This window comes from Ambystoma mexicanum, chromosome 7q (assembly GCF_040938575.1).
Source record: "Ambystoma mexicanum isolate Mex_15411 chromosome 7q, UKY_AmexF1_1, whole genome shotgun sequence".
In the NCBI taxonomy this organism is placed as follows: Eukaryota; Metazoa; Chordata; class Amphibia; order Caudata; family Ambystomatidae; genus Ambystoma; species Ambystoma mexicanum.
Window position 1 is genome coordinate 1,132,632,644 of NC_090941.1, and position 23,620 is coordinate 1,132,656,263.

Sequence of the window (23,620 nt, forward strand, 5' to 3'; positions counted from 1 at the left end):
CATGACAACAGTGCATTATTTATTGTAAATAAAATCAAGAGATATTTTGCAAAAAGAAATGTGTATATTCCTAAGAGTTCTGCAAGTGCTCCATCCGAAGGCTACAGTGGAATTCCCATCCAACTACTGTTCATTTCCTGATGATAAGCTGATCTTTTGGGAATCTTGGAATTCCTGCAAAAGCAGCCCTGCTGCGCTCTCCTGCTGTCCAGGCACTCAGCGCCAGGGTACCTTTTGGGTGAATGTTGCATATTAGAAAAATGTTGCATAGAAAGAGCTCATAGTTTAAGCACCCACAGAGAATGTCTACTTATAACCTGGATGATTCATGCACCATTCCCATTATAATAGTTCAGCAGTTGCCTGACTGCTGCAGAAATTTAGATGCCGGATATCGAGCCCATGCCAAAGCTTGAGGTCAAGGGCAAGGCAGTCAGTGGGAGACAGCCACCTCAACAGCATCCTCTGCTGCCGCTTTCCTGTTTGTTGGCCCTGCTCACCCTGCTTCGAAGATGCTAGCTATCGAGCCCTTGGCGAACCCCAGGGACACGGGTTAAGCAGTCTGCCTCCACTTTAACCCGTCCTGCTGCTTTGCTGTTCTGTTGGCCTTGCCCAACCTGCTCCAAAGAACACTACATTTCAAGCCATTGGTGAAGCCCGGGGACATGGGTAAGGCAGTCTGCCGCCTCGACAGGATCCCCTGTGGCCACTTTGCTGTTCTTTTGGCCAAATCCACTCTGCACCAAAAGACGCTGGATATCAAGTCCTCAGTGAAACAAGGGTGATGCGGTCTGCAGCACTGTGCAAACGGGCTGAACGTCTGTGAGCCTGTATGTTTTCTATACATACCATTAAAAAATAGTCTGAAGTCCATTTTATTTTTTTTAACTATTCTTCTTGCCACCTTGACCGAGCTACAGATTTATATTGTGATCTGAGACCTGCTCCATCAATCACAACTGACTTTTAACTTGTAATATATATGTGAATTTGCAGTAACATCATGTTATCACATCTTTCCCATCTAGACTTCAGTGGGACTGGCCTATGGTGTGCATCTGCTTTTATGTAAATATTTGACATCATTAGGAGCAGCAACGGGAGAGACATACTAAAGCTGCCCCTTAAACCCGTCGGGCGTGCCCCACTGACTAGGTTTCATATTTTATGATACTCTTTACATTTTACTTCAAAGAGGATGTTGAATCATCAAGTTTCACCACACATTTCACCTGTCAGTGGCTCACACAAAGTGGCCTGCCTGGTTGTATTCTTAACAGAGGTAAACTTGTAAATACATGAGATTGAGGGTCTCTTAGACAATATTAATGGTACAGCTGCAGCACCTGTATCAGACCTCCCTCTTTCAGATAAGCAGTCAGAAGCACTGAAGGGGACAACATGCAAGAAATCTGTGAAAACCCACCAATCAAAATGATCTTTTTCTAAATCTAAACCATTATAGATACTACCAAATGACATAATTCAAGGATTGCAATCCTATTGTGACCCCGAAACTGTCTAACCAAATGGGGTGGTTTAATATGTCCTTCCAATTGTGATGCATTTCACCAGGCAGCGTCCAGAGATTGTCCAATAATCAACCATCACTTGACCAATCAGAGGCGGAAGTCTCCTTGCAGGTCCCTGTTGTTATTTACTGAAGGAATCAAAATTTCCAATTGCTTTGATCCACTAACTAATTTGGTCACGGAGCAGTGACCTGGCATAGCAGACCCTAATCCAGATACTACTGTTGCCACCCCTATGTTGAACCATGATGAACACAATAAAAATCAATTCCCAACCCCTCACGTTCAGCACACAGTGGAGGGGCTTATTCCAATTGCTTTATGGTACTGGCTGAAATGAGAGGTTACCGATAATCTATTGGTTATTTAAAAAAAGAGTTTGCCATAAGCAAGGCAGATCTGTGAAACCTAACTACTTTGATGAATGCACCTTTGGGTCGGCTACCACCTAGGATCGCTGTGTCTACCTATTTACTGCTAACTAATCAAATGCCTGCTGCTAACGGAATCCCATTTTCCAGGTGATTGAAAATCATATTCAAAGCCATTCATCCCCAAACATGGGCCATGTGCCACCTAGAAATTAGGTGGTAAAAGGCCTGAAAGCCTCAGATGATGTACCTCATACTGCCGTGGGGAACAGTTACCAGCCCTAGGAAGGCTGTATACTAAGTTTAGAAAAGACATACACCCCTATTATTAATACTTCCTGATTATAACCATGGGGGAGGAGTATTATACATGACCAATGTAACGCGATACGTATCAGGAAAACAGGAGTGGAAAGACAGTCTTATCAATAAATGTACCGATTGGATACACCATCAGAAACACTGATTGTCAATTGTGAGAGATGATGCTGTTGAAGCTAGGAGTTTTCCTACCCCAATGGAAGGTAGCCAATATTATATCACAATTACCCTCTGTGATGAGGAACTTGCATAGGGGCTTCTAACAATTGACCTCCACGCTATTCCTCCAGCAGGCCGTCACATTGAGAGGAGAGGTTGATCCCCAGTTGATTTAATCCATGTAGAAGCCGCTTACAACCTTTGCCCAACCCAGAACCGATGCCCTTCAGCATCGTATGAATCAGTGCTTGACATTCCCTTCCCCGCTTGCCCAACCCATAACCGATACCTTTCAACATCGCATGAGTCAGTGTTTGGCATTCCCTTCCCCACTTGCCCAACTCAGAACCGATACTCTTCAACATCGCATGAATCAGTGCTTGGCATTCCCCTCCCTGTTTGCCAGTTTTTTGTGATACTATTGAGTGAACACAAGAGAGGGACCTTATGCAGGAGCTAAGTCTGGTGTCTTGGAACACAGCTGGCCGGCGCACACATCTGGACGACCTAGATTGGGTTGATTTCATTAGATCTTTAGACTTTATATGTTTCCAGGAAACATGGACCTGCAGCCATCTATATTTGGAGGGTAATATGTATTTCATGGTTCTGCAGTCTGTCCCTCTCATAAGATAGGATCACCAAGCGGGGGCTATGTATGTGGGTTAGTGTAAAATTGAATGCTCACGTAAAAAATGTATTGATACAGGTTCAGCAGATATACAAGGTCTATTTATTGAAATCCCACGAGGTGATACTTTTTTGCTATTCAGCATCTATAACGATAACATACCCTGTGGCTTAAATGGTATGAGGACATTGCATTGTATTGTATTGGGAGGGTGATAACAATTTTGTTAATTGTGGGAGATCTAAACCTTCAGTGAACCCTTACATGAAATGTTTGTTCCTATTGAGGAGGTCTTGATTTGGGACTCTTCTCCCCCAACTCTACCAAAGCTAAGGAAATCCTATACATTTCCCTTACAGACTGGCCAGTTTTTTATAATGGTGTATCAGGGCGTGTAATGGGGAGACTAAACAGTGATATACAACTTGAGCCTACTTATCATAACACCAGGACCTCTAGCGATACTGATTATATACTAATTGGTGTAAGAAACTGGAAGCCTGCAAAGTCATTAGAAGTTGTCCAAAGAGGTGTAAGCCTTAACTAGGTGACTGGGCACACTCCTAATGTTAAATGCAGTCAATTCTAATTAAATTCAAAGTAGTGGGGTACAAGGGAGAATGGCCATCCCTGGCACTGGGTGGTTTCTGCTATGCAAATACAACAAATGTCCACCAACGCATGGAACTCTCCCGTCCCTCGCACACCCAGTTTGTGTATAATAACTTGAAAGGAATATGTAAATCTAATAACTTTTTAAATGTATAGAAATATTTTTCTAGTATTCAAACTTAATATCTGTATACACAAATCAAAGCAAGAATGTTTCCATATTTTATGATACTCTTTACATTTTACTTCAAAGAGGATGTTGAATCATCAAGTTTCACCACACATTTCACCTGTCAGTGGCTCACACAAAGTGGCCTGCCTGGTTGCACTCTTAACAGAGGTAAACTTGTAAATACATGAAATTGAGGGTCTCTTAGACAATAATAATGGTGCAGCTGCAGCACCTGTATCAGACCTCCCTCTATAGTTCTTCCCTGTCATGTGCTAATTATACATAGGTTCCTTGGGCCAATGGTGCACCCAATGCATCCCTACTCCTGCAATTCCCTGCATGGCCTTCTCCGATGGTGTGACTGCAGTTTGTTTGTATGCCTGTGTTTTACCCCCCAGATGGTGCCTTCTCTTGCTTGCTTAATCTCGCAGGTGGTAGGTCCGACCCCTATCTGGCGCTGGATCAGCACCTTCAATACATTCCCCCTTCGATCGATCTTTTGATTGACATCTCTTTTCCACTCATTTCCTTACCCTTTCCTTCTACAGCCCTGTGAGCCTCTTCATGTCCCCTTGCTCTTCATACTCTTTCAGATATTTTCCAAGTACCCGTATTTTCATCCCATTGGTGTGAGCACCCGCCCCATAGAGCCTTGTATTTTTCTAAGTCCTGTGGGGGTGATGTAAACATTACCTCCACTTCATCTTCACTCTCACTTGCACTTGGGGGTTCCTCACCTACCACTGTACTGAGTACTATTTTGTTTACAGACATAATATAACAATTTCTTCTTTGCTGGCACTTACACCAGCTGATGACCCACCAGGCAATGCAGTGGTGACAAGCATCCCAATGAGCAAAAGGACAGTTATTTTCAATATTGCTGCCGGCCAGTCCAGGTCCCAGGCAAATAGGGTGTCCATCCAGTTCTTTGATGTGATGTCTTGTGTTTCCCTTGTAATTCTTTCATGTATTGCTCCTATCTCCTCGACAGCATCTGTAAGGGTTCTGTTAGCTGTATCATTTGTGGGAGTCACTGTGCAGCATGTGCTACCAATTTTATGGCACACGCCTCCTTCCATAGCAGTCATAGGGTCCAATATAAAATGGTTCCGGATGGCCTTTAAACCCAAAGCTCTAAACTCCTCTACGACGGCGTTTAATCCATTTTCAGTTGCCTTAGCCAATTGAAGCAGCTCATAACGCGTAATTTGGATCCATTTCGTGTTAGCTGCCATTTGCACCCCGGGAAGCAGGAGGGAGGGGAAAAACACATACGCCTTGCTGAAGAGTCTCAAATGTGGTGGGATACCTTCCGAACTCTGAGTAGATGTTTCTGGCCCTCTTTCTTCTTGTTATCTTAGGTTGTTCTTCTTGTGTCTCAGTGGAACCTGCTGCTTTGTTCTTCCCTTTCTGAGCAGATTGGTGTAAAAGTGTTTAAAATGGAAACGTTTGCGCACTTGGCGCTGCAGCTCCATTCCTCCTTCCACCCCCCTTCGCCAGCCCAATCCCGCCTCCCAACCCTCCCCCTGCACCACGATTGGTGCCCTGGCCCATTTAAAAAAAAAAAAAAGGGAAACAAACTCCCGGTGCGTGGCGTCCTCGCCAGCACCTTCACTCCAAAGAAGACCCGGCTGAGGTGAGTGTATCCCCAGATGCCCCACAACTCTTCCAAAAACTGTAAAAGTGTTTAAAATGGAAACATGTGCGCACTCGGCGCTGCAGCTCCCTTCCTCCTTCCACCCCCCTTCCCAGGCCCAATCCCGCCTCCCAACCCTCCCCCTGCACCACGATTGGTGCCCTGGCCCATTTAAAAAAAAAAAAAGGGAAACAAACTCCCGGTGCGTGGCGTCCTCGCCAGCACCTTCACTCCAAAGAAGACCCGGCTGAGGTGAGTGTATCCCCAGATGCCCCACAACGCTTCCAAACACTGTAAAAGTGTTTAAAATGGAAACGTTTGCGCACTCAGCGCTGCAGCTCCCTTCTTCCTTCCACCCCCCTTCCCCAGCCCAATCCCGCCCTCCCCCTGCACCACGATTGGTGCCCTGACCAATTTAAAAAAAAAAAAAAAAAAAAAGGGAAACAAACTCCCGGTGCGTGGCGTCCTCGCCAGCACCTTCACTCCAAAGAAGACCTGGCTGAGGTGAGTGTCCCCTCAGATGCCCCACAACGCTTCCAAACACTGTAAAAGTGTTTAAAATGGAAATGTTTGCGCACTCGGCGCTGCAGCTCCCTTCCTCCTTCCACCCCCCTTCCCCAGCCCAATCCCGCCTCCCAACCCTCCTCCTGCACCACGATTGGTGCCCTGGCCCATATCATGAACCCTCCCAGGGCAGCCCTCTGCCCGGCAGCCTCCGCGGCGAAGGGCCCCAAGGCCAAGGGCGGCTCCAACATCGGCGGTTCCAAGATGTGTCTGAGGTGTCCGCAGGGGATGCCAAGGAAGCCAGCAGCCAACAGACACCAACAAAAAAACCATGAGTGTGGCATGGGTGGGGAGTAGAGCAATCACTCTATTCCAGAAAACCCTGCCACTCTATCCTACCTACCAATAACATAGAGTGCCATAATACCAGCATGTCCACCCTTAGATAGAATTGTGAATGTTAGCATGTCCACTCTTAGATAGAAGCGCCAAATCTAGACAGAAATGTGCTTGTAAGCATATACCACATTTAGATGAAATTTCTCAAGTCTAGTCTGCGCCAAATATAGACAGAAATGTGATTGTAAGCATATACCACACTTAGATGGAATTTCAGAAATGTGATTGTTAGCATATACTACACTTAGATGGTATTTCAGAAATGTGATTGTTAGCATATACCACACTTAGATGAAATTTCTCAAGTATAGTCTGCGCCAAATCTAGACAGAAATGTGATTGTAAGCATATACCACACTTAGATGGAATTTCAGAAATGTGATTGTTAGCATATACTACACTTAGATGAAATTTCTCAAGTATAGTCTGCGCCAAATCTAGACAGAAATGTGATTGTAAGCATATACCACACTTAGATGGAATTTCAGAAATGTGATTGTTAGCATATACTACACTTAGATGGTATTTCAGAAATGTGATTGTTAGCATATGCCACACTTAGATGGAATTTCAGAAATGTGATTGTTAGCATATGCCACACTTAGATGGAATTCTCAAGCTTAGCCCGTGTCGCATCTAGACAGAAATATGATTGCTAGCATAAGCCACACTTATATGGAATTTCAGAAAAGTGATTGTTAGCATATCCCACACTTAGATGGAGTTTCTCAAGTCTAGTCTGCGCCAAATCTAGACAGAAATGAGATTGTTAGCATGTGCCACACTTACATGGAATTCTCAAGCTTAGCCCGCGTCGTATCCAGATAGAAATAGGATGGCTAGCACATGCCACAGTTGGATGAAATTTCTCAAGTTTAGTCTGCGCCGAATCTAGACAGAAATGTGGTTGTTAGCATGTGCCACACTTAGATGGAATTCTCAAGCATAGTTTGCGCCGATTTCAGGCAGAGGTGCGATTGTTGGCATGTGCCACACTTGGACCAGATACTCGGCCTTTACCTGCATTGCATCTTGATGGAAATGTGGTTGTTGGCGAGTGCCACACCTGGATGGAATCCCAGAAATGTGATTGTTAGCATATGTGATTCTTAGCATGCACCACACTTAGAATTATGAACCTAGCTTGCGCGGCATCTAGATAGAAATGTGACTGTTAGCATGTCCCGGACCTAGATGGAATCCCACAATTGCAAGGACAGCAATGCCAACTAACCAACCAACTAACAATTCCATCCCTCTGCATACACCTCTCAAACTATAACCAAACACAACCACAAGCCTTAAACGCAGCAATCCGCACAAACTTCACAACAATGCAACAACAAAACAAACCACACATAGACTTGCACAACAGCACACGACGACTACGGACCATAAAACCCCAAGCCCAGCCGATGGACCCACCGGGCTCAGGCTGCCATCAGCACATCACTGCTCTCTTGCACTTTTCCAGCTTATTCCCACTAACCCATTCCCTCACCTCCCCTTTTTCAGAGCCGCCAGAGCGCCAGGGGACCACTCCGGTGGTGATAGTGCACGGTACAAATGTCCTTTAACATTAACATCAACATGAGGCACCACCAACGCAGGGCTGTGGAGGGTCATCAGTGCACACACTACGCCACAATCGGGTGGCAGCTCAGCATATGCTCTTGTTCCACAGGCCAACCAGATGTCCATCACTGCAGTGGTCCATCTCTGCAACGCCGCAATGCTCATCATCCTCTCACAGCCGGTGTCTTCTCTTTGCTCTGACACATCAATAATACTGTGTGAGCGGTTTTATGTTGATGGGGTGGTAGTTAAGGCATGTATGTTGTTATTCCAGATCTTTCTACACTCCCCTTTCTTTAAATCCCGCCTGCCCCTCTGCGTGACATTGTGGCATCCCTCTTTCCCATTCTTCAATGTGATGCACCATCCCTGTATTCGCATCAAGGGTCTGGTGCGGCACCATGGTATACCATGTCCTGCTGATTTCTTGTAGAATATTCTTTTTATTTATTTTCATACATATTGGGCCTCATTCCGAGTACGGCGCTAACCAATGGCGCTATTAACGCCTTGGTTGACGCCGTACCCGGACCGGCAGCGCCTTGGTGGTTGGCGGAATTACCGCCCCATTCCAAGGTTGGCGGGGCGGTAATTCCCCAATCCCCATTTACCCTTCCCCATTCCCATTCTTGCCCCATAGGGCATAATGGGAGTGGGGAAGGCGTCAATTACGCCACCGTAAATTACGGTGGCGTAATTAACATCAAGGTCCCTTAGCGCCATGGTATTTAACGCCTGCTAAAAGCAGGTGTTAGAAGCACCATGGCGCTAAGGGAACTCGGAGTATGGCGGTAAGGGATTACCGCCACCGCTCTCGTTAGCGGTGGCCGCTATCCCTTACCACCATACTCGGAATGAGGCCCATTATCTTCATAGACCCCCTTCATCTATCCATTTTATGCCCCTGGAATAGCCCCCCCCCCTTGTTGTGCACAAGGAAAAATGCATCATATATCCCCCTTCTTCTACTGTGACTTCTTGTGGCAAGAATTGTTTTGGTGTCCCTGGGAGGACTGGGATGAGTGAGCACACGTAGCAGGTGCCATTAGTGCTGCCCGCCCCACCCTCTTCATCTCTCTGTACCAGGTGTTTTCGGAAGCTAGCTCCCCTCCGTTCCCAATAGCATTATACAAATTCCCCAATTTTGGATAGACTTCTTCTAGTGTGTGTCTCCCTTTTAACATAAGCAGCCGTACACATACTACCCCTGTGCATTAGGATGCAGAAAGAGAGAAGAAGAAGACAGATGGCAACAGCACACAATAATCCAGTCCCCCTTGCTTTTAAATCAATTGTTATTTTCCCCCTAGTTCCCATAGAAGTCTCTTGCCCATCTTCTTTTTCATTGGTGGACCTTCCATACCATCTAATTGCAGTGACAAATGTCCTTGTTAGCTCATATACATACTTCCCATTATGTGACACTTTGTCATTCCACTGTGCTGGTGTTGTCTTTGTGAATATCAAACATATGAATACATGCCCTTCTTTCTTTGATCTTCACTGCCATTGGGGTCACGTAGACCATTTCAAAGGGGCTGCAACATCTCGGCTCCTTCCACTTTCGAACCACATTGCGGACAAGAATTTGGTTGCCCGGATGAAGAGGCTGTGCTTGCGGAAAGTCCTCCTCTGATGGGCACTTGTTGTGCTTTTCAACGTTGGTCGATTGACATGTAGGATGCTGAACCTGGCAGGAGATGTAGCAGAGAACATTTGTTATTTCTGTCATATATGATTTCATTTCATCTCCAAGGATCCCTGCGCTAGGGCTAGCATCCGAAATGGAATGTGTGGAAAGTAGAGGCCCATGCATCCTCCTGCCCATTACAATTTCAGGCAGAGTCAAGTGGTGAGCCACAGCGGGTGAGTTGCAAAGGGCAAAAAGGGCATGGGCTAGGCAAAAAAGCCAGTTTGGGCATAGAGATGAGGTTAGCTTTGCCAAGCATTCTTTTAGTAAGCTGTTGAGTCTTTCAACAATCCTGTTGCATGTGGCCGGTACAATGTGCAAAGTTTGTGTTTTATCTCCATGAGGCATGGAATCTCCTCAAAAAGGTTGTTGGTGAAATGCTGGTCATTATCCAACTGTGTTTCTTTGCATATAACCCATGCTGGAAACACCACCCTCACCAAGAATTTAGCCGCAGGTTCTGCCTCATTTTATGCACAGGGTCCGGCCTCAAGCCAACGTGAGAAGGAACAGACAACAATTATCATATAGCACATCAAGAGGCATATCTTTCTTGCATGTCAATGTAGGCGTACATTTAGCAAGTGTATTTGCTGTCTAGTCCTGCCGCTGTTTCCATTATCCGGCATTGGATTACTTACTTTGCTGGTACGGACTTCCATTTAGGAATACTATGCAGACTCTATAGCTACAATTGCATCTGATATACAAATTGAGTAATTATACTCTTCAGTTTATTTTCAGTATAGTTCCCAGCAGCCTTCAAACCCAGGAGTCACGTGCATTTGCGCGCGCGCATTTAGCAAGTGTATTTGCCAAGTTTACCGTCTTGCTGGTCATTGAGAGACGGGCGCGGCCACTCACTCTGTAAGTTTGATGTTATGTTTTTAGAACTGTATTTGTTCTGTTGAGTACTAAGTTTATTGCAATCCCGTGAAATGCTCCTAGTATATGCCCAGTTTGTACTCTTTGGTTACCAACATGCTGCCCGTAAATGAGATTTGCAGCCGACTCGCGACTGAGCTGAGAATGCCCAAAACAATGTTACAGGCAATACATTTAGCACTTTGGACATTCAAAAATGTTGTGCTGTTGAAAATAGAAGTGATCCAAATGAAATACGCACAGTGGATATATCCACCTCACCGCTTGAAAATGAATCGCAGGTTGAATTGATTACAGACTTGTGCATGCCCCCTGACTACCTGGTAGATGCCGGTTTTGCTCTTGCAGCATCGGCTGACATGCAACAGAATGCATCTGAAAGCAATCCTCCCAACGTTCCAATAACTAATCTGAACAATGAGATAGCAGCAGTGCCTCCTCTTTTGGATAATACTCATATGGCCACGAACCCCATTAAATCTGTTGCAATTTCGTATGGAAATATACAAGAACATCGTCCTATTGACGCTGACGAAAATATTTCTGTAGACATACAACAAAGTAATGTGACTGACATTGATGAATCGATAATAACAGCTTAAGGGAACTATCACAATCGCCTGCGATGTTCTCTCTGACAGCACAAGAGCAGTCAATTCTTTCGATATCCTTCACAAATCTGACCCCAAGATGCAGGGGTCTCACTCCTCTCGTTTTCGGTGAGGATAACTCTACAACGACTACGATTGGAGTTTAGGCGGCCCTGCAAACCATGAACATAGCTTTATTTTCACTCACTAAATCGTATGAAGCTTTAAATCGCAAATTGCACATGCAAACTGACTTACTCTATTCATTGCTCAAAAAATGTCCAAAGGAGACTCCTCTCCCTAAACAAGAGGAACAACTTAAATCCACAGAGCATTCAGCTCCGTTAACGGCAATAAAGTCAGCAATACATCAAACTCCAGTGAATGCACCGTCACCAATCAAGAACCTGGTTGTTCTGTGGATTCTTTACACGCAAATGAGTCTGAATCCGTGCGTGACCCAAACAAACCGTGCATCAAAAAGAAAAACAGAAAGTTAAAGAACTTGCAATCGCAACCTTTGCAACCTTTTGATTCCAACAAAATGGATATAGGGAGTCATTCCGAGTTGGGCGGTAAGGGGTTAACGGTGCCGGTAAAGGTGCAGGCGCCGTTAACCCCTTACCACCCTATTACGAGTCTTCTAACGGGACCCGCAAAGGGCACCTGGTAAAACCAGGTAAAACCAGGTGCCCTTAGCGGGTCCCGCTAGCAGACCAGGGAGCTAACAACGGGCCCGTTATTAACTGGCCCGTTGTTAGCTCCCTCCCCATTCCCATTGAGCCCTATGGGGGCTCGAATGGGAATGGGGATGGCTTCATTGAATGAGGAATTACTGGGTCCTCCAAGGTTGGAATGGCCCGGTAATTCCTCATTCAAGGAACCCAGACCCTTATTAAGGGCATGGCTACCTCCAAACTCGCAATGACCCCCATAGTCTCTCTAACCCATAATACTACAAGCCCTGTGGGCCTCATTACGAGTTTGGAGGTAGCCATGCCGTTAATAAGGGCATGGCTGCCTCCAAAATCAGGTCCGGGTTCCTTCAATGAGGAATTACCGGGCCATTCCAACCTTGGAGGACCTGGTAATTCCTCATTCAAAAAACCCATTCCCATTTGAGCCCCCATAGGGCTCAATGGGAATGGGGGGAGCTAAGAACGGGCCCGTTGATAATGGGCCCGTTATTAGCTCCCTGGTCCCGTTGCGGGACCCTCAAAGGACGTCTGGTCTGACCAGATGTACAGACCGGGTCCCGCAAGATAACCACAAATGATGCATTGTCTAAAAGAATCAAGGAATATCTAAATACGATCAGATTTCATCGACTTATTCCTCCGATTTATTTACATCTGCATCACCTACAAGGGATGTTGTAATCGTAGAGGAAGCTCCGTCGTCTCCCTGAAACACAGTACTTGCTTTAATAGGGAAGAAAGTATAGCAAATTGAATCACGTTATATGATGACGCTTGATGGAGCTGTCAGTATCCATACCTCGTACTGCCGAAGAATATGTAGGGATGTTGTGAATGTAGTGCGCACTTCCGAAAGCTGTTGCTCCGATTCGTATACTCAAGGTCCCGCATTGTTAGGACACCGCCATCTACCTGCAGGCAGTCCTTGAGGGGTCCCCCTGGTCTTGGACGACCCTGGAGATTATATCCCCGTTAACGCTGGGGGGGTTCACGGCTTCATGGGGCGCCACCTCGTGCGGGTGCATCTCGCCGACTCCGGAACTCTGCGCATGCGCAGTCAGGCGGCGGCGCAGAGCTTGCGTTGCAAGCCTCGCTTTTGTGCCGTGGGCGCGCGCGAGGAGGCGTTGTGTGTCTGGCCTCGTTCTGGCGGGGACTTCCTTATTATGCGGTCGGGTCGGGAACTAGTCGCGTCTCAACGCGGTTTGGTTCCCGCCCCGCCGCATCGCTCCGTGTGAGTCCTGACCAGCTCAGTACTCTGCTTTTCCCCTGCGCTGTTGGGTAGGGCTCCTGTCCTGCCTTCCCCTCCTGTCTTGTTAGGGGTTGTTCCCAGCTCCTGTTGCTCCTGCCCTGGTTCTGCCCCGCTCCCGATTCCTTCCTTCCCAGGTCCTGTTCTGCTCCTTGTGCCCCCTCCTTGCCTTGGGTCCTGCTCCCTGTCTGCTCCTACCTCCTAGTGGCCCTGCCTTGGGGTCCCCCTCCAGTTCCTCTGCCTGATCCTGTCTGCTGTTTGCCCTGGGCTTGGGCCCTGTCTAGCAAGTTGCCTGCATCCTCGTCCTTCTCCTGGTTCCTACTGCTGGACCTGACATCTACCAGCCCAGTACCACCATTGGAACGGCCTTCCCTGTCAGTGCTTGCACTGTTCTGGCGCTACATTAAGATCCAGGGAAGTGCCTCATTTGTGGTGTCAGGAGGTGGTTCCCCTTCAGCCCTGTGCCATTAGGGCGGGAGTGGGGCTGACTTTTGGCGTCATCTTTCTTCGGACTACCAACCAACCAACAGCCTGGCATCTCTTCAACGAACATCTCCTGGAAATTCAGGTATGCCACGTCCCAGGGACGTACATTTTGACACGCATCCACTTTCCCTGGAATTACTTGAATGTCAGGCTCCGCATCAAGTGCAGGGGTTGACGCTCCATCAACTGCCTGAAAGATAGTACTTGCATTAGTAAGGATTACACTATTGAAAACATAACACACACTTGGGGTCGACCGCACAGGTACATATCAATGGCTAACCATGAATGAAACATTTTGTAGAACAATCAAACGACAAGTATTCCAGCTCTGATGATCTAGTTCGATGGAGCTGTCAGTATCCATACCTCGTGCTGCTGAAGAACATCTAGGGATGTTGTCAATGCGGTGGACGCTTCAGCATCTCCCTGAAAGACAGTACTTGCATGACTATGGATAACACTAATCATAACTGAAAACAAACACAAGTGGATGATAACTAAGGTGTATATCAATTGGAAAGCAGTTAACCAAACATTCAGTAAAATAATTACACAATACAATAAAAATATTACTTGACATGCATAAAACAAGTCTGTAGCGGAGTAGCCAAGTAAGATTACCTGATATGTGCAAGAAGTGGTTGATAACTGTGAGCACGTCACGGATGTAGAATGTTCTTGTTTCAGATTCAAGGGATAATCAAGCAGTTGTGAAGGTAAATTATTGACTGATAATGAAATGCCAATATTAAAAATTGCCAGGTAAGGAGACAGAATACTTGAGAGTAATGCTATTGAAAATGCGCAATATATCACAGTTCCCTGTGCCCATATATAGATTTCGTTTGTGGGTTATGAAATCGAAAAAGAATATATTGATAAATGTCATTATTCAAAAAGCTATACACTCATATCAATGTCGAAAGTATTACAAGGGACACAACACCTAAAATATCAATGAATCCATTCGGCTACCTACACACTACCGCAAGGCCTAAAGCTAAATCCGGACACTTGACTCACCAGTGGCGGAATGTGGACGAATAGAGTGGGAATAGCGTTCACAAGCAATTTTCGTGTTGTTCGCCGCTTATTCTTCTTTGTTACCCAAGATGTTGTGTACATGTTCGAGGAAAAGTGCCGGCTGCAGATGCGGTATCGATCACCCCTCTTGTCCTCTAAGACTTGTTGTACTCTACTTTCCAGCTCATCCAGTGGATATCTGCAATGTCTGACCCATTCTCTTATTCGATCAACAGTTTTCGGAAATACATGCATTGTAGTGCCTTCAGATTTAGCATGGGTCTTCGAAGGGCAACCGCTAATCGAACAGGCAGGCATTGTTGAAAATTATGAAAAGTAAATATCGACATTATTTTACAATCTTGATGAATAAAAATGTGATACAAAAGTAAATGAACCATAAAATGTTCAAATCAAGGTTTGTTTTGGTCGCAGGAACTATACCAGTTCATCATGTGTGGCTTAGTATTTGCATAAATTGCAGAAATGTATATATGATGTGGCTAAACTCTGAACATGTGACTCGTCCCTTGGATGTTCTGTCTTGCACGAGAAGGAAACATGCTTACATTATAGACTGGACCCCCGAAGGATGCAATTCGATGACAATTGACACAGATGAAAATAAATAGATCTATTGATAGCATAACAATGGAAACTCAAGTCAATATCAATGAGACCAATGAACATAGCACTATTGAGTACTCTACTCGCAAATAGAAATTTAAAAATCTGCGAAATATGACTAGGATACATGGCCTTACCTTGACCAACAAACAGTTGGATTCAGCAAGCAGAGCAGTGTGTTGCAGGAGAACAGGTAGATGGCCACAGGTAGCACACTGACGAGTTTGCTCGAAGCGGTCACAGAAGTTCACGGATAGCACGACGACGAGCAGATTAGCATAGATCTCAGTGGTTCTCAGGTAGCACGTTCAGGAGTTGACTTGTAAAGCACAAAGATGTTCTCATGAGACATATCAAGTGGTTTATAAAGTATTACAAACAGGGGTGTGTTTGTGAATGAATGACATGTGTATGACGTGGTATTATGTGGTTTGCCGGGGGCCGGCCAGCGTGAGTGGGGGTCCTGGCCGGACACACGGGATCTGAGGAGGCCATGTGAGCGATGGCCCCTTGGTGTGGGAAACCTTTTGAAGTGTACATGCTGTTTGGCACCTTGTCCGTTCACGCCACTGACAGCCCCCCATGGCAGCGCGTATCCACTGGCGCGAACCGCCTTTGATAGAGGGGGTGGGATGGATGGGCCTGGGTAGTGCAGATAAGGCACAGGAAGACTGCTGAATGGAGACACACTTATGTGGATTGCAGGGGGGCAGCCTGCTTCAAGGGGGAGCCCAGCCTGGAGACACGGAGTCTGAGGAGGCCATGTGAGCGATGACCCCTTGGCGTGGGATACCTTTTGAAGTGTACATGCTGTTTGGCACCTTGGCCGTTCGCACCCCTGTCAGCCCCCCATGGCAGCGCGCATCCAATAGCACGAACCGCCTCTAATAGAGGGGGTGGGATGGATGGGCCTGGGGCGTACAGATAAGGCACAGGAAGACTGCTGAATGAAGACACACTTATGTGGATTGCAGGGGGGCGGCCTGCTTCAAGGGGGAGGCCAGCCTGGAGACACAGAGTCTGAGGAGGCCATGTGAGCGATAGCCCCTTGGCGTGGGATACCTTTTGAAGTGTACATGCTGTTTGGCACCTTGGCCGTTCGCGCCCCTGACAGCCCCCCATGGCAGCGCGCATCCACTGGACTTGTTGTTATGGACTTTTGTTTTTGTTAAACTAAACACTTTTTTATACTTTATATAGTTATACTTCGCCTTTGATAGGGGAGGGGGGTGGAAGGATGGATGGGACGGTGGGCGTGCAGACAAGTCGCAGGAAGACTGCTGAATGGAGACACACTTGATTCATTTAAAAAACCGAAACAACCTTTGTTAAAATATATGTGGTGTTTTATTTTGTTTCTTTTTTTGATGGCACAAAAATACAAAACTTTACACATTGTACAGGTCAGGTTGCAGCACAGCGAGAGAAAATCCCCTGTACTGAACGCTGTCACTTGGGAAAGTTTCTCTTATGGCACGAACGGCACAGGCGGGTATTACTCTTCAAACGCGGTGTCCAAGCCTCCTGTGAAGCCACCATGTAAAGGAATGATAGGCCACCAGCCGGTACCACCTGTGAAAAATAATAATACAAACTGTTTTTAAATGACCAAGATAAGTTGATTAAACATTTGTTGTCCATGACAATTCTTGTGACTAATGGCATTCTGCTTGGACAAATGCTATCTAGACACTGCACACTATTGAATGAATTTCATGCGTTACAATGATATGTAGATGTAATTTTGGATATAGGAGACAACCATGAAATAGTAGTGGCATCACAATCAGAGTATACTTACTCGTTACTCGGATTATGAGGACGAACAGTTGCGCGAAGTTCGTGCATAAGCACCATCATTATCCTCAACACGGACCGTGTGAGGCAGGCTGCCCTGAAGTCTGGCAGCTCGGTGATGCATTGCAGTCGTGGCTCGCCTTCCGAAATGTAGGCCACGCATCCCGAGTTTTCACAACAGCAGCAGTTCTCCTCCTCGGTCGGCATTAGCTCGCACCAATTGCATGTGCACCAGGTGGAAACACCATCCATGCGACTAGGTCCAGTGTATTCATCCGTTGATTCGTCCTGACAACTGCCGTCCGAAGCCCCATCGTTTTCACGTGTTTCACTTTCCAATAGTTCCTCCTCGGTGTACTCGGGCTCGTACATGTTAGGCATTATTGTAGCCATTGTGTGGTAAACAATCTAAAATAATTTATAGCGATGGTACAGGTGTTCCCACGGGCTACAAGCGGAAAAGGTAGCTGATCAGAGCACAGAAACGAGTCACAGAATACTCAAAGTTACACAGAGAGAGGAATGGAATCAAAAATCTGCTGCTGTGTGTTGTGAAACGGTCTGTTTATACTTATTGAGAAAAGAGGCGTCTTGCCATTTCCATGGCGACACATCATTAGCTGAAGCGCAGCGATTGTTGACACGAGACGTGCTTTGGCGTTGTGAAATGGGCGGTACGCGTCTGCTGGTGAAAGGCTCAGAGGTGGGGGATATGATTTAGTGCTGCAAAAGCAGGTCAGCCAGGGCGATGGGGCAAGGGATAGGATTATCACAAAATGGCAGCGCCCTGGTGCCTGTTTTCGCGTGCGTTTAATGGACGAAAACCCGGGTATGGTCCATAGGAAATTTGTCTAAAATTGAGCGACTTAGGCTTAAAAACACATGGACGAACCGTAGGGACAATAAAAAATTTTGACCGAACCATTCCTTTAAGGGGACGTATCATCTGATACGAATCAGACAAGGAGATGAATGGAAGACGGCATTTAGAACTCCTTTCGGCCACTTCCAATATCAAGTGATGCCTTTTGGATTTTCTAATGCCGCTGCCGTATTTCAGAGGTTCATGGACCATCTTTTCTCGGACCTCCTTCTTCATTCAGTAATTGTCTATTTAGATGACATTCTAGTATTCTCCGACAATCTCTCGGAACACAGGATCCATGTCCAAGAAGTTTTGAGCCGATTACATCAAAACCATTTATATTGTAACATGGAGAAATGTTCATTTCACCTGCCCCAAGTGAACTATTTGGGGTACATTTTATCGACTCAAGGGATTTCGATGGACCCTGAGAAGGTTTCCGCGGTGAAAGATCCCAGTACCTACAAACTGTAAAGAGATCCAGGGATTTGTAGAATTTTCAAATTTTTATAGGCGCTTTATTCCCAATTTCTCCTCTCTTACATTGCCTTTAACTAACCTGCTAAAGAAAGGAGTTCCTTACACCTGGCCCTCCGTTACTCAAGAATCTTTTGAAGAATTGATAACCCGATTCACTACAGCTCCCATATTGAAGACCCCTGATCAAAATCCGGGATTCATTCTTGAAACCGATGCCTCACAACATGCTTTAGGAGCAGTCCTATTACAAAAAGATGCTCAAGGTCAAGAACGACCCATTACTTATCTGTCCAAAACCTTATCTTCTTCGGAATGTAACTACACAGTGTTGGAGAAAGAACTATTGGCCATCAAAAGAGCATTTGAGGAATGGAGACACTTGTTACTAGGGGCTGTTATTCCGGTCGAAGTTAGAACTGACCATCATAACCTACGCATTCTACAATATGCACAAACCTGCAATAGCAGACAGGCTCGTTGGGCCCACTTTTTATCCCCTTTTCAAATTATCTTCTCCTTTATTCCGGCAAGAATAACCTGCAGGCAGATGCCCTATCAAGAAAGGACCCCACACCCTTGAGTCCTTTCAGATCTGAACCTATGTTTTCCTGCTCGACTTTGAAGATGACTAAACCTCTCCAATTCTGGAAGAACCTGGAACATCAATCCGAGCCGTCAGCATTGAGAAAACTTTCCGTGGCTCAACAAAAGATATGATTTTGAAGGATGGCTGTTATTTTCATGACCAACAGGTTTTTGTACCAACAAGGATTCTTCAAAAAGAAGTTCTAAAGTGGTGTCATGACTCTAAATCTTCAGGACATCGAGGACGATATACCACCTGTGAACTGATCTCTTGTTACTTCTGGAGGCCCTCATTGAGAAACGGCGTGCGACAATACGTCGATTCCTGTCCCACGTGTTTTCAGACTAAAAGTCCCCATCATCATCCCTTAGGGAAGTTAGTAAAAATGACACTATCCTCTCGGCCTTGGCAGATCATTTGTACCGATTTCATAGTGGACCTGCCTCTATCTAGAGGACATTCTGCCTTTATGATGAAAATTGATACTTTTACTAAAATGGCTTATTTTGAACCTCTTGAGGGACTACCGTCCGCTGCACAGATGGCACGAAAGTTCATTGACAAGATATTTACCAGGCATGGATTACCGGAAGTCATCATTTCTGATAGAGGGTCACAATACACCTCCAGGTATTGGAAGCAAATCTGTAAAATGTTGGGAATCTCACGAGCCTTAAGTTCGGGTTATCAACCCAAACCAATGGGCAAACAGAAAGTCTTAACCAGACCCTGGAAGGGTACTTAAGGAATTACATTTCAGCAGCACACGATAACTGGTACGAATTGTTACGACTGGCAGAATTTGCATACAATAACTCCTACCATTCCTCACTCAAAACATCTCTGTTTTTTTGTTCGTATGGCTTCCATCCAACCATCTTTCCCACGAGTAAACACTCGGAGGTCAAATTTCCGGACGTGGAGCAGCTGATGAGATAGTTACATCTTGGGCATGTAGCAGCCACAAAGGCTCTTACTGAATCCCAGGAAAGAGTGAAAAGATTTGCAGATCATCAGCATACCACAGCTCCATCCATTAATCCTGGGGATTGGGTATGGTTGTCTTCTCGATTCCTCCCTAGACAACTTCGACCTTCTAAGCTATCCCCGAGATATCTGGGCCCGTTTCGAGTAATTGCACCCATTGGTCCAGCAGCTTTCAAAATCAAACTCCCCATGACATGGTCCCGAATTCATCCTGTGTCCCATATCTCTCAATTAAAACCAGATTTGTGAAATACATTTCATCCCAAGGTTTCAAGACTTCCTCCTCCAGTACAAGGACCGTCAAGATCTGAATACGAGGTGTCTGGTATTTGTGATTCCAGACTCCACCATGGGAGAGTCCAATATCTGGTGGACTGGAAGGGATACTCCCTTTCCGATCGCACTTGGGAATCGCACAATGCAGTCCATGCCCCACAGTTAGTTCGAAAGTTTCATTTAAAGCAGCCGACTAAACCAGGGGGGGGGGATGTTCTTGGAAGGGGGCATACTGTGATAAATGGAATTTATCCAAGAGTGCAACACGAGGATAACACGGAAACGGGTCCTTTTCATCCTCCCTACAACATGGAGGAGGCTCAGTCGGTAAAATACCGGCACCGCCTTGGCGGAAAGGGGAATTACCGCCCCATTCCAAGGTTGGCGGGCGGTAATTCCCCCTTCCCCCATTGCCCTTCCCCATTCCCATTTTTGCCCCATAGGGCTTAATGGGAATGGGGAAGGCGCTAATTACGGTACCGCAAATTGCGGTACCGTAATTAGCTCCCTGGGTCCCTTTGCAGGTTTGTTTTTAACGCCTGCAAAAAGCAGGCGTTAAATCCCCCAACCCGCAAAGGGACCTCGTAGTAAGGCGGTAAGGATTTACCGGTACCAGTATTTTACTGGTACCGGTAAATCCTTACCGCCATCCGTGTAATGAGGCCCTATATCAGCAATGATGGATCAAGGCATCTTAGTGACGTCAGAGTCACCATGCAATACTGCACTGTATGTGATCAAGAAATCAAAGGGTGGGTCATGGCGTTTAATTCAAGATATGAGACCGATTAACCAGATTGTAGATGCTTTCCTCTAGTCCCGAATCCTGCGACGATTCTGTGCAGTAATCCCCCAGAGGCACAATATTTCACGGTGATTGACTTGAAAAATGTTTTATTCTCAATCCCATTGCATAAAGAGTCCCAAGACCTTATTTCACTTATGTTTCGTCAGATGAAGCTGAAAAGCACACGTTTACCTCAGGGGTACTGTGAGTCACCACCGATTTTCAATAGGGTCCTGCAGATGGACCTGAGCAATATTGATTTGCTGAGTGTTGTGTTGCAGTACATAGTTGACATTTTAGTTTGCAGCACAACAGAGGAAGAGTGCAGATGAGACTTAATTCTGTTAATGTATTATCCTAGCAGATAAAGGATATAAAGTGGATAAATAGAAATGTCAGTACTGCCAGAAAGAGGTGTTGTGCGTAGGACAGTTGATTTAAGGAAAGAAAGAGCTGAGGCGATTATGAAAACATCAAAATCGCACATGATAAAGCAAATCCAACTGTTTCTAGGACTCTGTAATTATGTGAGAGCATGGATATTTTATTGCAGTTCATACACAAGACCCTTGTAGCAAGCCCTGAAAAAGAAAAGGCACAGTGAAATAGGAAGAAGATTGAATGCACTGAAGAGATGAAGGAGGGGTTTGATGAGTTGAAGAAAGCAATTTGTATCGCTCCAATTTTAGGAATTTCCAATTATTCTGAGGAGTTTGTTTTGTTTTCGCACACAAATGGAACAGTCATGACAGCAGTACTCACAAAGAGAACTACACTGGGGTACAAACCCTTAGCATATTACAGTGGGATTTGGACCCAGTAATGAGAGGTCATTTCCCCTGCGAACAATCGCTAGCAGCAGCCACGCTCCCTATTGAGAAATCTGCAAGTATAGTGATGGGGTGTTCTATGATATTGTTTGTTGAGCATGCCTTGTTTGCTGTTTTGGAGAAGCATGAATGTGCGCTGGCATCTCAGAGAGCCTCTGCTTATGAGGAGGTCATATCAAATCCTGCCATCAAAATAGCCAGGTGCAGAATAAGGAATCCTGCCACATTTGTAGCTGAACCTGTAGCAGAGGGTGAACATGTGCATGACTGCACTAGTTATGAAGAGACATATGAAGATGCACTGCGTGTAAAAGAAAACGTGTTACCAGCAGGAGAGACCCTTTTTATTGATGGTTCTTCAAAGATGTTTCAAATTAATGCTTGTTCTGTCTGTTTAGTCTGAGAAGTATTTCCTAGATGGGGAGTATGTGAGGTGCTGAGATCAGATAATGGCCCCCATTTTGTGAATGAGATATTCGAGCAAATTCACTTTTTATTGAGCATTAAACACAAGTTTTCTTCTGCTTATCACCCGCAAGTGAACGGGATATGTGAGAGATTCAACAGTCTGCTCAAAGAGAGAATAGCCAAATTGAAATGAACCCTGAAGAAGGGGTGGCTGCACTGCCTGCTTCTTGCATTACTTGCATTGAGAAATCAGCCTGGCTCAGACCACCACCTCACACCCCACAAACTAGTTACAGGTAGGTGAATGAGAATGCCTCTAACTCCTCCATCGATGACTAGGAGTGATACCCAGACAACTGCAGAATTGTTAGGAACTGAGAAACATAAGTACTTAACATTTATGATGGCTAGTATCTCTGTCATTTCAGATCAAGTCAAGCGGACGGGATGTCGGTCTCAGAACACAGATGAAGACCATACAGCAACCAGATTTCAAGAATGATCTGTACCTAAACTTTTTCCAGGGGATCAGGTACTAATTAGGATCTTCACAAGAAACTGGCATGAGCCTCAATTTGGTGGCCCTTTCATTGTGGAGAATATCATTCTGTTAGCAGTCAAAGTACAAGGAAGACGAGCTTGGATTCACCAACGAGATGTGAAAATCTGCACTGGAGAGGCCTACTTACCCCCAACCCACTTGGAAGCAAGTCCAGGAGAAGAAGTTCAGCCCGTGCAGACTAGATTGATGATGAGGAAGAAGGACGCACAGACTATCCAGTAGATAGACAAAGTGCACATTGGACTGTGGCTCCCCTGAAACACTCTTTGTAATTGCTACAGCAAGGAGTGAGAAAGTTACTGTTCTTGAGCCACAGGAGTTTGATGACATTGGATTTTGGAGTGCGGAAGTAAATGGAAAAATGCTTGATCTAGACCTTCCATTTGATGACTGGAAGAGAGAGCAGTTCCCTGAGTCATTCCTCACTTACTTTCTCTTTGGTGGGCCATATGGTACTCACAGATGTTTACATACACAGACTACCTCTTGCTGTCTTCATTTTTATTTTCAGAGCTTACCTTGCTCTTGTTGGGAGGAACACTGATATACCTACTTTTGTCCAATATCCTAAGAATGGCCCAACGATTAGATGTCTACTGACCAGATTAGACTATTACCTGAACATTTTTTGAGGGCACAAATGATTCCATTTGACGATGACACCCACAAACTACTTGCCAGGATCTTCTATTATTTGATCCAAGCTCATCGTAATCTTGTTTGAAGGAACACTAACCCTTTTTTGTTTTTGCAAGATCCTATACATCGTCCTGTAATCAGTCAATTGCTTCTGGAGATCATAGAACAAATTCAACGACTACCGGAGCATTCAACGAGATTGCCTGAATAAAAATAACTTTTCCTTCCTTAAAACTAATT

At 45.5% G+C, this 23,620-nt stretch overlaps 1 pseudogene; it reads left to right on the forward strand.

Annotated features, from left to right (window-relative positions):
- LOC138528231 (zinc finger protein 208-like) overlaps nt 1-23,620 on the forward strand; it is a 262,378-nt pseudogene that overhangs the window by 114,186 nt on the left and 124,572 nt on the right.